At 40.0% G+C, this 13,786-nt stretch overlaps 1 pseudogene across 1 annotated transcript; it reads right to left on the bottom strand.

The window, feature by feature from the left end:
- Window positions 1-1,841: 1,841 nt before the first annotated feature.
- LOC308655438 (transcription factor E3-like) lies at window positions 1,842-5,297 on the bottom strand (annotated as a pseudogene). Its single transcript has 2 exons — window positions 5,226-5,297; window positions 1,842-4,114 (listed from the first exon to the last, which is right to left on the bottom strand). The product of its transcript is annotated as a transcription factor E3-like (transcript).
- Window positions 5,298-13,786: the final 8,489 nt, after the last annotated feature.

The following is a 13,786-nucleotide window of genomic DNA, read 5'->3' as shown; positions in this document are numbered from 1 at the left end:
GTCCCTTCTCACAATGAATAGAGATTACCTGTGTAACCAAGTGGACATTGTAGAAATAATGATATGACTTCCTATGTCATATTGCAGTTTTTCTACCTTGTCATCTCTTTGATCACTTACCTTGGGAGAAGCTAGTTCTTTTGTCTTGAAGACCCTTGAATTGGAGAAGACTACATAGTGAGGAACTGTGGCGTTCTGACAACAGCATATTAGTGAGCCTCCTTGGAAATGGATCTTCTTGTCCCAGTCAAGTAATTCTGGCTGAAGTATTGATAGCAAATTCACGAGAGACCCCTAAGCTAGAAACATTCAGCTAAACCACTTTTGAATCCTGTCCTATAGAAAGTATGGGTAATAATAAATGTCTACTGTTGTTTTAAGTTGCTAAATTTGGGAGTAATCTGTAATAGAATAAATAACTACACACTAGAAAGAAAGAAATATTTGATGAATATAAGCAAAATTTAACATTACCACAAAAAACTTTGCTGACCAGTTATATACATTTATGCAGTAATCAGCAAAAAGTACTTGACAAGTACATGACTTACCTTGTGCATGCCAGTATAAGGCATTGTATTTGAAACAACCCAAATAAGCCTGTGGTTAATTTATCTTTTGTAATTCTTATCTCTGTAAGGATGAAACAAGCTAATAGATGTGAAAAGAATTTGAAAGCTATAAAACATGGTATTACTGTTTTTATTTTGCTATAAAGACAATTGAAGTAGAAGTGGAGAAGTCACAAAGAGACGATCTTATTTGTCTCCAATTAGCTTTTGTCTGAAAAGTAGGTGCCTAATAATATAGTCAAAATACTAATTGTACAAACTACTAATAACAACCAGTCTGGTCCTCTTTTCCTTAGACCAGAGACAGATGATTCTAGGGAGGGTTTTGCTTGGCCCCAAATCCAAAAAGGTGAAAAAGATCAGTAATTTAAAATCATTCATTTATTTGTTAATTTATTAGCTCATTATTTCAAAGTTAAAAGTGCATCAAACACGCCTAGCATTTATTATTTTAATCACAAACCTACAGACCCCTCAGTACACCCTCCTTGGGGCCTGGCCCCAGCAATCCAAAGCTGATGACCTTGGGTATAGTCAGCAGGAGAGGTGGGGATGGGTAAGGAGTATCTCTTGATAACTCTGAAATGGGGGGAATCCTCCAAATGAAGAACTGAGTGGGGACCAGAGGTTGGGGATAACCTAGCTTATGAGTAGGGGGGACAATAACAAAATCAGTTAAACAAATGAGAGAGGGTACAATACACTTTTGCAACCCTTCCTCCAAGCCTCTGCCTTGTAAGGGAGACTTTGTCTTTTTCCTGGGCAGGGATCTCCCTGGAGGGGCCCCTTCCTTTACCCTGTTCTACATTTTGAACAACAGTACTGGGGTACTGGACACCTGGTCTGGATCCCCACTAACCCCATCATCTCCCCATACTTTCCCTAAAAGAAGAAGACAGGACTCTACCCAAGGGTAGAGGCTTAACTCTCACTCCAGATCCAGGTTGGAAGAATAAAACTGTAGAATTTCAAGATCGGTCCTCTTCCCCAAGAGCAGAGTTAGCTCAGAGCCCTCCTAGGTCAGGTCAGGTTGGTCCCAGGTTAAGGTGGGAAGCTTAAGTACTGCTCCTCCCTGCTGAGTGGAATGCTTGCAGGAGATGTTGCTAAGGGTTAGGGTAGGGCTGTGGTCTTCAGTTGGGATGGCCTGCTCCTACTGACTCCTTCACACCTGAAACACCTGTGCTGGACTCTTCCTATAAGGAAGGGATAGAATGGGGCCTGGCCTCCATTCCCAGAAGGTCAGGACTCACGTTCCCATGGGAAGGGGCTGGGTCATGTCCTCACTTTTATTCCTTATTTGGACAGGGCAGGGTTCATGGGGAAGGAGATGGACTTAATCCCCCCAGGGGTGGGACCTCCTCTTTCAGTGCCAAGATGGGCTAGACTGGCAGATCCCAGGGAAGGGATGGAGCAGCATCCTGACATCCCCTATTCCCAGGAGACCTGGTTAGGACAGTCTTTAGGGAGCAGAGGTGGGACCTCATCCTGTCTCCTTTGGTCTCCTGGTCAAGGGTAGGGCCCATAGAGCAGCAACAAGGCTGTGATCCCCGGAAGACAGACCCTGATCTCACAGCCTTCTCCCCCTGAAATACCTGCACTGGGCTATGCCTTTGGGGGAGGGGGCAGACCCTCACCATACTCCTCCTCCTTGACTATTACAGGGGTGGAGCCTGATCACATCTCTACTTCCCCCCAAATTCCTGGGCAGGGCAGTCTCATGGGAGGGTGGGGAAAGGCAGGGCCTCATCCTGACTCCTCCTCCTTTCCTGGGTGGGGAAGTTCCCAGGGGAGGGGTGAGGCCGATCAGGACTCTTCCTCCATGCTGAAGCTGCTGCCCTGGCTGCTGGCCTTTGAGACAGCCGGGGATACTGAAGAAAGCAGGGGGTCAGAGGCAGCCCGCAGTGGGGACAGGGCACCCCCCAACACAGTCCTCCCACCACCTCCTCCTCATCCTCCTCCATCAGAATGTCCTCCAGCTCCAGGTGGAAGGGGTCTCCCAGGTCCCCCAGGTGGTCACTGGGAAAATGCAGGTCCAGAAGAGCATCTGAAGGTGGTTCTGGGGGCTGCTGATGGGGAGCATTCTGGGCAGGTCCCCCTGCTACATTAAATGCTGCTGTGCCTGACCTGCCCTCCTCCTCAATGTCCAGCTGCTCTGGCTTGAGGCTGTCAGAGGCTGAAGTCGTGGTTAGGGAGAGCAGCCCTGGGGTGGGGGGCACTGGCAAACCATGGATCTGGGCCTGCAGTTCTAGCTCCTGAATTCGAAGCTGCAGGATGCCATTGGCTTGCTCCAGGGACCGATGTTGACTTTCCAGATCTTTGGAGCGCTGTTGCTCCTTCTGCAACTTGCGGATATAATCCACAGAGGCCTCCAGGATGGTGCCCTTGTTCCAGCACATCTCTGGGTCATTGGACTTGGGAATGAGGGTGCCCAACTCCTTGATCCTATAGTCAATGTTGAATCGCCTGTGTCGTTCAATCAGGTTGTGATTGTCTTTCTTCTGGCGTTCCTTCAACAGGGCCTTTGCCTTGGTTCCAGAGATCTCCCGTTTGATGTTAGGCAGCTCAGCTGGACAGGAGTTGCTGACAGTGATGGCTGGCGTGGCCACACCCTGATGACTGTACAAGTCAAGCAGATTCCCTGAGGCAGGCAGCGAGCTGGGGAGCTGCAGCCCTGCGGTGCCTCCGGGCAGGTAGCTGAGCATCTCATCACTGGAACTGGACTCCAGGCTGATGATCTCATCAATGTCATCATCAATCTCCTGCTCTGAGCTGGACCCGGTGGTGAGCAGTGCCCTGGGGCTGTTGGGAGTGCGGCCTGTGGGACCAGTGGCGTGAGCAGCCTCAGGGGCACGCAGCGGCTGGGCACTGGTGGGCCCTGGTGGTGGGGTGAGAGCCTGGGAAGCCAGCTTGGGCCCAAGTGTAGTGGACAGGTACTGTTTCACCTGCTGCCGACGTGCCTGCTGCAGGTGGTAGCGCGTTGGGTTCTCCAGGGGGATCTGTACCTTGAGCACCTCCCTGGGCACCTGAGCAGGGAGTGGACGGCCCAACGTGTGGCCCCCAGCAGAGACACCAACCACAGAGATGGCAGGAGAGGCAGGTGCAGGACTGGGGGAGGAAGCAGCTGCACTCTGTTAGCAACGCTCTCGTGCCTCTCCTGCAGCAAGGCCCTGTATGAAGAAGATGACATCATGGCAGGGGTCCTGGAGCCCCTGCAGAAGACGATGTAGTGAATGTAGCTGGGGTGGATGGTGTGGCCTGGAGCGTAGGGGTAGGGGTTGGCTTTTGAGCTTGTAGAAGCTGTCAGGATCAAGGATCTTTTCTAATTCAACGTCAGCAACAATCCCGGATTCCGGAAGCAAAGAGTTCAGGCTGAGCAGCCGGGCCCAATCGGCCGGCCTGCGCTCCTCCAACAGCACGAACACGGCTCGAGGGCCCTCCTTGTTGGCCTCTACGCCTCCCCGAGCTGGCTCGGCAGCCTGAGACCTGACGCCCGGCCCCCCGGGCAAGCCCTGCCAGGCCGGTCGGGCCTCGGCCCGGTCCCCCTAACAAAATAAGAGTCCCCCCACCTCGCCACCGCCTCCTCCTCCGCTAAGCCACCTAGCTAGCTCTGCGTGGGCGGGCGGTGAGAGATGAGATGGGCCTTGAGTCATCCCCCGCCCTGAACGGACCGACACCCCCCAACACCTAACCCTGGACGACCGCCCTCCTCCCCCTCGTCCTCTTCCCCCTCCTCCCTCTCAATAAATATTTTTAAAGAACCTCTAAAATTCCCAGGGCAAAAAAAAGACTTATAGTATGATAGAGGAGAAAGACAAGATTAAAGGCGGGAAAAAAACAGGTGAAGCACATTGCTTAGAGCAAAAGAGAAAACTCAGCTTGTGAGATTGGAGAAAGTGAGAAAAGGATGATGTGGGAATGTGAGCTGACGAACTAAAAAATTCTGGATGATCTTAAACTTCTCCATCAAGGTGGCATGTATCATTGGAAAAGGGAAGAGAGAAAAGGTGGGGGTGAATGATAAAAGTCACTTCAGTGAGAAGTGTGCTGGAGAGAAAGTGTAAATTGAACACATATGTCTGTAGTGAAGCTTGATTTAGGATTGGCTAATAAGTAATGTCAAGCCTTTATTATGCTTTTGGGGAAGAGGTTGGGGGCTAAGGTTATATTTTCATAGCACTCTTCTTGTCACGTGGTCCAAGAAATTATTTGTCCTGGGAGTTTTGTCTGGGAAATATCAAATCAGCATTTCATCGGTATCTTGAATATAATATATATACAAAATTACACCCCGATCTTCTTCCCTCATTTGCTTCCCAGATGCTCAAGTCAAAAGCTCTGGAGTTATCCTTGACTCCTCTTTCCTGCATTTTTAAATACACTCAGATTCCAACCACTTTTTTTTTAAACAATTTCCCCAGCCACTAGCCTGTTCTAAGCTTCCACCCCCACCTGCCTACATGATTAAAATAACTGTCTTCTTGCTTTCACCTTTGCTCTCCTACAGGCTGCTCTGAACTCTACAGCCAGAGAGATCCAATTAGAGCAGTAATCAGACCAGGTCATGCCCTGTTCAAAGCTTCCCTCTGAACCAGAGTTAAAAGTCAAAACCCATAAAATGGATCATGTTGCTGTCCATGGATGAGAACTCTTTACCTCTCCAACATCATGTCCTTCTATCAGCCCTGGTTCCAGCACACTGACCTCTTGGTTGTTCCCCAAATACATCAAGCATCTACCCCAAGAAGGATATTCGCTGTCTCCTCTGTGTAGAACAATCTTTTCTTGGATATTTACATACCTCTCTTTTTATTTCTTTTAAGTTGGTACCCAAATGTCATAGAATGGTGAAGTTCTTCCTGACCACAGTTGTATAAATTAGCAATCCCTCTTTCCCAGTTGTGCCATTCACCCATTGCTTTGCATTTGCTTATCTCCATAGCATGTTTATCTAACATCTGCCTGTCTTAAATGAAGAGAGTTTTGATTTTTTTAAAAATCTGTTCATCATCATATTTTCAGTGTCTGAATTAGTGCTTATAACATATTAAGTACTACTCAAATGTTGTCTTTTTCTTTTTGTTTCAAAGGTAGCAATCAAGGTCAGTGAATGGAATGGAGAAGGACAGCCACCATGATGGGAAAGTGGACAAGCAGAAGATGGATTTTAACAAAAAGCATTACATCTTAAGAAGTAAAGGTAATTAGAAAGAGAATGAGAATAGAGAAGAACAGAGAAACTGAAGTGAACAAAATCCACCTGTCTTAAAATGTTAATTGTGTTTGACCCATTGCTCCATTGCTGGGGCCAAATGAAAGCAAGTAAATATTCCAGGGAAAATTTCAGTCAGCTAATTGGTCAGAGCCACTATTTGGAATTTTATTTATTTATTTATTTCTCTCATCATGTTTTCTCTTTATTTTTATTTTTTTTAGAGAGAGAGAGAGAGAGAGAAAGAGAGAGAATTTTTAATGTTTATTTTTTAGTTTTCGGCGGACACAACATCTTTTGTTTGTATGTGGTGCTGAGGATCGAACCCATGCCAGGCAAGCGCGCTACCACTTGAGCCACATCCCCAGCCCTATTTGGATGTGGCTTTATTTCATCTCTTTTCACTACCCCCTGATTGAGATGAGAATTTTCTGCACAAGCAAGACATTTCCTGCACACATATGACAGACAGTGTAGCTAGAAGGTTGGTGGCAGTGGATGGGCAGTCTTTATCTGGCACCTTAACTCCAAGAGAAGTGCTTAGATCTCCTCTGGAATTCCAGTCTGTTCTTTCCTATAGTTAGGGAAAGTCTGAATTGTAGGACTATTGCTGCAGTGTGAAGACTTCCCTGGTATAGCAGGATGATAGATTGTTTTTAATATTTGCTTTCCCCTCTGCAATCTCCCCCACCCCTTCAGAGTTCCATATTACTGGTTAGCTATACTGCTATTCTCCAGACCAAGCAGAAATACCTGTAATACCCAAGCCCCAAACCATTGACCGTACAAGCCCAGTCACCTAGGCAGCAAAGTCTTTTCTAACTCCAAGTCCCGAACCAAGATGGCTTTATGTAGAATCAAAGGCCACTAACAAATAAAAGAAAGGAAAGGAGAGGGAGGCAAAGGTGATGGGGGAAGAGGATGTAGAAGAAAAACAGACTAGGTAGAGCGGGGCATTTATGTTAATGTGTTTCGTTGAGCTGGAAATGTAGCTCAGTGGTAGAGCATTTGCCTAGTATTTGTGAGACCCTGGGTTTAAGCCTTAATGCCATAATAAATAAATAAAATGTTTTTTTCTTCCCTGTATCTCCTGGCACTAACTAATACTTAGAAAAATCACTTCCAGGGCTGGGGATGTGGCTCAAGCGGTAGTGCACTCGCCTGGCATGTGTGCAGCCCCAGTTCGATCCTCAGCACCACATACGAACAAAGATGTTGTGTCCGCCGAGAACTAAAAAATAAATATTAAAAAAATTCTCTCTCTCTCTCTCTCTCTCTCTCTCTCTCTCTCTCTAAAAAAAAAAAGAAAAGAAAAATCACTTCCACAGACAGTGATGTTTGAGTGACATGGATTTTTTTTCCAACACTTCTGCTCTATTCTTCACCTTCTGGTGGCAGTGTTAATAGACAGTGATAAGAAGATCAGCAAAACTAAAGAAAATTCAAGGATCTTGATAATTTAGAAATTACATGATTACTTATAGATAATTGAGAATTGTCTCTAGATTCAAAAGCGTTGTTTAATTCTTGATCCTGAAATAATGGATATCACAAAAAGATATGTAAAGTTAGAAACTAAGATCATTTTAAATCATCACTGTAACTGTTTTATTTGACGCCCAAAACTAATTGCCTTAATTATTAATTTGCACTTAGAGCTGCATTATTCTTTCAAATGTCAACAGTGTTTTCTCTGAAAATTTTATTTTTTACTTAGAAATTATTATTCTGCCTCTTTCAGCCTGTGTAAGTTTCCTTTAAAGCTTTTTGTTTCATGGGTTCATGGATGATATTAAGCTAAATTACTTGCAATTACTATGTCCTAATACAATATGGGTACTGCATCTTTTAATAGATTTTTATATTATATTTATTCTTTTGGAGAGAGATGGACACAGAGAAAGAGTTGCCAATCTGTTTTGTTGTTGTTGTTGTGCTGGGACTATGCTATAATATAGAAGGAAATGATGGTATTTTGGCAAAGAAAGCAAAATTGATATCCAGTGGAAAAAGATAGATTTGCATTTCAGCTTCTCACATACCAATCCTAATGAGAAATAATAACAAGATTTTAAAAAAATTCTTTAATAAGGCTGAGGAAAGGGCAAAAAGAACCTTTTCTACTTCCCCAAATAAATCTTACTTCTCTTTTACTAATGTTTTCAACAATTTCTATATTTGGTGTCAGGGCAATTTCAAGGTCTGCCATTTGGTTTTTAGCACAGTGTGTTAATGAACCTACATTAAGAAGTCAGAAAATAATAGAGGTAGAGGAACTAACCTCTCCTATTTAGGGATGTGGGGTTGGCGAGAGGGTAGAGCTAGCAAGTTCTTAAAGTGAAAAATCCACAAATTAGCAAATAAAATTTCTCAAGAAGAAACCATCTCTAATATATTCAGTGTTTATCATATTTTCTAAAAATATTAATGTAAAGTTTGCTCTGCAAGCATTCAGCAAACCGAAGCAATTGAAAGACAAGTAATAGCATTTTTTTCTAGATGATGTATGAACATACATCATCATGATTTCAGTGAATTTTTAAAAATTAGAAAAAATTGCTGATTCGGAAACAGACACTGTTAAATGCGGCAATGATCTACACATTTTTATTTTAAAACAAGTTGTAATTTTGGATGTTTGATTTTTGAATATATATTGTATTCAATTTTTTATAGATCACAAAGATTTCCTTCATAGTTTTCTATATAAAGAATTTGGCAAGCCTAGGAGAAGATACTTTCTCTATGTAAGCTTAACATGGCATATAAGATCGTATTGGAAAATAAGAGTATAATGCACCTATCTGTAAATAGGCAAAAGATAACAGTTCTCAAAAAAAGGTGAGAAAAATATTCTAATGAATCAGGTATAAGGAGCAAATAAAATATAAAAATTGGAAATTCAAGAGAATTACAAGTTAATATATTCAGGTAGGTCTTTATAAGAAGTACTATTATGAAACTGTAAGAATGGTAGTATACTATAAAGCATTAATGTTCAATGCAGACTAGACTTGATTCTTTTAGAATTCTAGTTTGATTTTACAGAAAATATCAAATCATAAGTATCATCTTACTGAGAGGAAAAAATGAGGGCAAAAATTTAAGCTATGTAGCTATATAATTTGCAAAATCATATAACCTTAAAAGCTTAAAATGTAAAAACTTTTATAAACCCTACAATTTAAGTTGTCTATAAAAAGTACAAGCTACATCATTTAAGCAAGATGTGGAAATAAGAAGGATAAAATTAAGAAAGAAAGAAAGAAAGAAAGAAAGAAAGAAAGAAAGAAAGAAAGTCAGTCAGTCAAATTATCACCATTTGCAGATGATATGATCCTATACCTAGAAGATTAAAAAAAAAGACCTCTACCAAAAAATCCTGCTAAAGTTAATAAACAAATGTGGCAAAATAGCAGTGTACAAAATGAACATACAAAAATAAACCACTTTCCTATATATCAATAACAAATTAATTGAGAAAGAAATCAGGAAAACAACTCCCATTCATAATAGTCTCAAAAAATATATGCCTAGGAATAAATCTAACCAAGGAGATGAAAGACCGCTACAATGATAACTATAGATCATTGAAAAAAGAAATTGAAGAAGACCTCAGAAGTTGGAAAGATCTCCTATGTTCATGAATAGGCATAATCAATATTGCTAAAATGGCCATACTTCCAAAAGCAATATTCAGATTAAATGAAATCCCCATCATAATACCAATGACATTTTTCACAGAACTAGAAAAAAATAGCCCTAAAATTCATTTGAAAGAATAAAAGACCCAGAGAAGCTAAAGTAATTTTAATAAAAAATCCAATACCTGACTTAAAATTATACTACAGAGCTATAGCAACAAAAACTTCATAGCACTAGCATAAAAACAGACACTAGACCAGTGGTACACAATAGAACACACAGAGACAAATCCACACAGATACAATCATCTGATCCTTGACAAAGGTGCCAAAAACACACATCAAAGAAAAGACAACCTTTTTAACAAAGGTGCTGGCACAACTGGTTATCCATATGTAAAAGAATGAAACTAGACTCTGTCTCTCACCCTGCACAAAAATCAACTCAAAATGGATCAAAGATCTTGGAATTAGACCAGAAAATGTGCAACTCCTAGAAGAAAACATTGGGTCACTTAAGCTTTTAGACACAGGCAACGAGTTTCTCAATGGGACCCCTAAAGCTCAAGAAATAATGCCAAGAGTTAATAAATGAGACAGCATCAAAAGCTTCTGCACAGCAAAGGAAACAATTAAGAATGTGAAGAAAAAACCCACAGAATGAGAGAATAGCTAGAATGTCTTTGCTAGCTACTCCTCTTTTTTTTTTTTGTAATTGATTTTTTAAAAAATAAATGACAGCAGAATGTATTACAATTCTTATTACACATATTCAGCACAATTTTTCATATCTCTGGTTGTATATAAAGAATGTTGACACCAATTCGTGTCTTCATTCATGTACTTTGGATAATGATGTCTATCACATTCCACCATCCTTGCTAACCCCCTTCCCACTCCCCTTCCCTCCCACCCCTCTGCCCTATCAGGGAAATCCAGTATAGGATGTATTAAATCCATGTCTTATGTTATCAGTAGTTTGTAGGTGGTGATGGTCAATGCTGTTTAGTAGCAAATGTTTATATACAGACCTGATTTCTTGGCTGACTTAGTAGTGTACTTATTGTACACTACTCCGTGCCAAGAATAACTCTAATGTTAAGTCATTAGTGGAGACAGACAAATCTTCAGTTTTTCTTTTGCTTAAATGTCCTTGACTTTTAAAGCTTATTCAAATTTATTATAAGGTCTAAAAACCTTATAGATTTTATAAATTTTATACAAGACTTAAAACATTTTCTTACTAAGTGATATGACAGGCTCAAATGCAATCGTAGTAGAAACAAAATTATTATACACAGGTATTGGTTTCTAGCATAAAAGTATAGGTTTTGAAACTAATATTAAAGAATTAAATTTACTTCTTTAATATGAAATCTGTGCTTACTTTTTGCTGCACAAACATTTAACTCTGAATTGAACTTAAGAATAAATAGATTTCTTTTTCAAAGGAGACATTTTTGTCTTTACTCTTGATGCTTACTATATGAGAAAAACATTCTCCCTCATGTAAGTAGTGGAAAACTGCAACAAAGTGTTTATTGTTTATCTATGAATGGCAGGATATTGTTAATTTACCAAAATTCAGAACTTATTTAGGGGCAAGTCAGTAATAAGGAAGGAACTGTATGGAAGATTTTTCTTATTTAAAACCAGAGTAAGTATCTGAAAGTGCTGTTCTGTTAAAAAGCACTTCATAGTGACACTGTTTTGATGAGGAATCATCATTTTCACACTCACCAACTAACATTCCCTCCATGGGAACGTCTTAATGATGGTCTTATTTATTTGTACTATACTCTTTGGATGCCATTTCATTTAATCATCCTCAGTTCTTCTTTATAAATATGTTGTATTTTCCTCATTTTACAGGGTAGGAAAATACTTCATTAATATATATATAAAGTCACACAATTGATAAAATTATATCCCCAAATCTACAATCTTTATGTTGAATGTTGCATTTCATTACCCTCAATTAAATAATAAGACTTGTTTTGGCACTAGATAGAAGATGCTCACTGTGAGGCTGGGGTCATGGCTCAGTGGTAGAGCACTTGCCTAGCATGCATGAGGCACTGGGTTCGATCCCCAGCCCCACATAAAAAAAAAAAACTAAAAAACAAAATAAAGGTATTGTGTCCATCTGCAACTAAAAATATTTAAAAAGAAGAAGAAGAAGATGCTCACTGCAGTACCAGAGAAAAAAGTTCTAGGAAGATAAGCAACAGGAATCTTTTACTACAAGAGATGTGGACAGCCAGGGACATAGAATATTTTAGATACATTCCCTACATTGATAAAGGTGATCACTTGAAGCCCATTAACATAGAACAATAATTATTTTTTTCTATTTTAAGATAGCGGCACAATTCACAATAGCTAGACTGTGGAACCAACCTAGATGCCCTTCAATTGATGAATGGATAAAAAAAATGTGGCATCTATACACAATGGAGTATTATGCAGCACTAAGAAATGACAAAATCATAGAATTTGCAGGGAAATGGATGGCATTAGAGCAGATTATGCTAAGCGAAGCTAGCCAAGCCCTAAAAAACAAATGCCAAATGTCTGCTTTGATATAAAGAGAACAACTAAGAACAGAACAGGAAGAAAGAGCATGAGGAAAAGACTACAGTAAACAAAGACGAATGGGGGGAGAGAAACGGAGAGAGAAGGGAAAGCATATGGAAATGGTAGGAGACCTTCAAGGATACATAAAATTATAAGAGGTTATGAGGGGCAAGGGGGAGGGAAAAAAAAAGGGAGAGAATTGAACAACAGCAGGGGAGGTAGAGAGGGAAGATGGGAGGGGAGGGGAGGGGAGGGGGGATAGTAGGGGATAGGAAAGGTAGCAGAATACAACAGTCACTAATATGGCATTATGTAAAAATGTGAATATGTAACAGATGTGATTCTGCAATCTGTATTTGGGGTGAAAATGGGAGTTCAAAGCACAATTTGAGTCTAATGTATGAAAGATGATATATCATGAACTATGTAATGCGATAAATAATCAATAAAAAAAATTAAAAAAAAAAGTAAATGGAATGAAAAAATTAAAATGTTAGTCTAATAGAGCTGAGTTTACAATTAGAAGTGTCAAACTTTATCAGATTTAAATATCAGATTTTTCTTCTAGAATATAAGAAATCAATCAATGTGTGTTTTTGAGATTTTATTTGATTCCACACATTTTCTTATTACTGAATGAGATCATTTTCCCAGGCTTAGTTCTATCTCTTTTACCTATATCACAGCTTATCCACTGAATTATCCTACCTGTACGCATAGCCCCCCATAATGACTATCTTTTGTCAAATTCTTGTGTTGTATTTCTTGCCCCATTAGTATTCCCAGGCCACCTGACTTCTAATAGTGACATTAAGTTGAATCGTGGAGATCATCTAACCCAACTTACCTCATTTTGCTGATGAAGAAACAGAAACTCAGAAAAGATTTGTCCAGTCCAGTTAGAGGTAGAACTGAGACTACAACTTATTTCTCCCACATCCTCCAATGGCTTCAGTTACCAGCTCTTTCCATGACAACAAGAAGCACAATGGTGAGCTAAATACATATATCCTTCTGTACCATGGGGAATTGGTTCCAGGATCCTCCTGTATACCAAAATCCATAGACATCCAAATCCCTTATATAAATAATATTATATAGTTTTTGCATATAATCTAAACACACCTTCCCATATACTTTATGTTTTTCTAGATTATTAATAACACCTAGTACAATGTAAATGCAGTGTAACTAACTGTCATACTATATTTTTTAGGGAATAATGACAAAAAAGTCTGTACACATTCATACAGATACAATATTTTTCAAAAAAAATTCAGCCTATGGTTGGGTGAATCCATGGATACATAACCCATGAGTAAAAAGGGTTTCTGACTATCATTAGTTTGTGTATTAAGTAATCATAAAGTAATCCACACAAATATCAGGGATGTTATTAGGATGGTTAAAAGTAGGGCATCTAAAAATAATTCAAACCTAGTTTCAAATCCTAATTCTTCCATTAACTGTGTGACTTAAGCAAATCTCTGAAACCCCTGTTTCTTTGTTTTTAAAATGGAGATAATAGAGGTACTGACTTAGCATTTTGAAGATTAAATCTGATAATATTTATACAGTACTGTATAGCATATGAATCAGAAACTGCATTTGTCTGCATGCAACAGTGAATTGAATTAATAGAGGCTTAAATACCTAATATCCTTTAGGATGACCCCTGAGGGGAATGGATAACAAGTGTTGGTGAACAGTCAGAACCCTTGTGCCCTCTTGATTGGAATGTAAATTAGACAGCTTCTACAGAAAACATTGTGTGCCTCCTCAAT

The sequence above is a fragment of the Spermophilus citellus genome (assembly GCF_964194105.1).
Source record: "Spermophilus citellus genome assembly, chromosome: 9".
Lineage (NCBI taxonomy): Eukaryota > Metazoa > Chordata > Mammalia > Rodentia > Sciuridae > Spermophilus > Spermophilus citellus.
The sequence above is the reverse complement of the archived record's forward strand: the minus strand, read 5'-3'. Positions and strand labels throughout refer to the sequence as shown.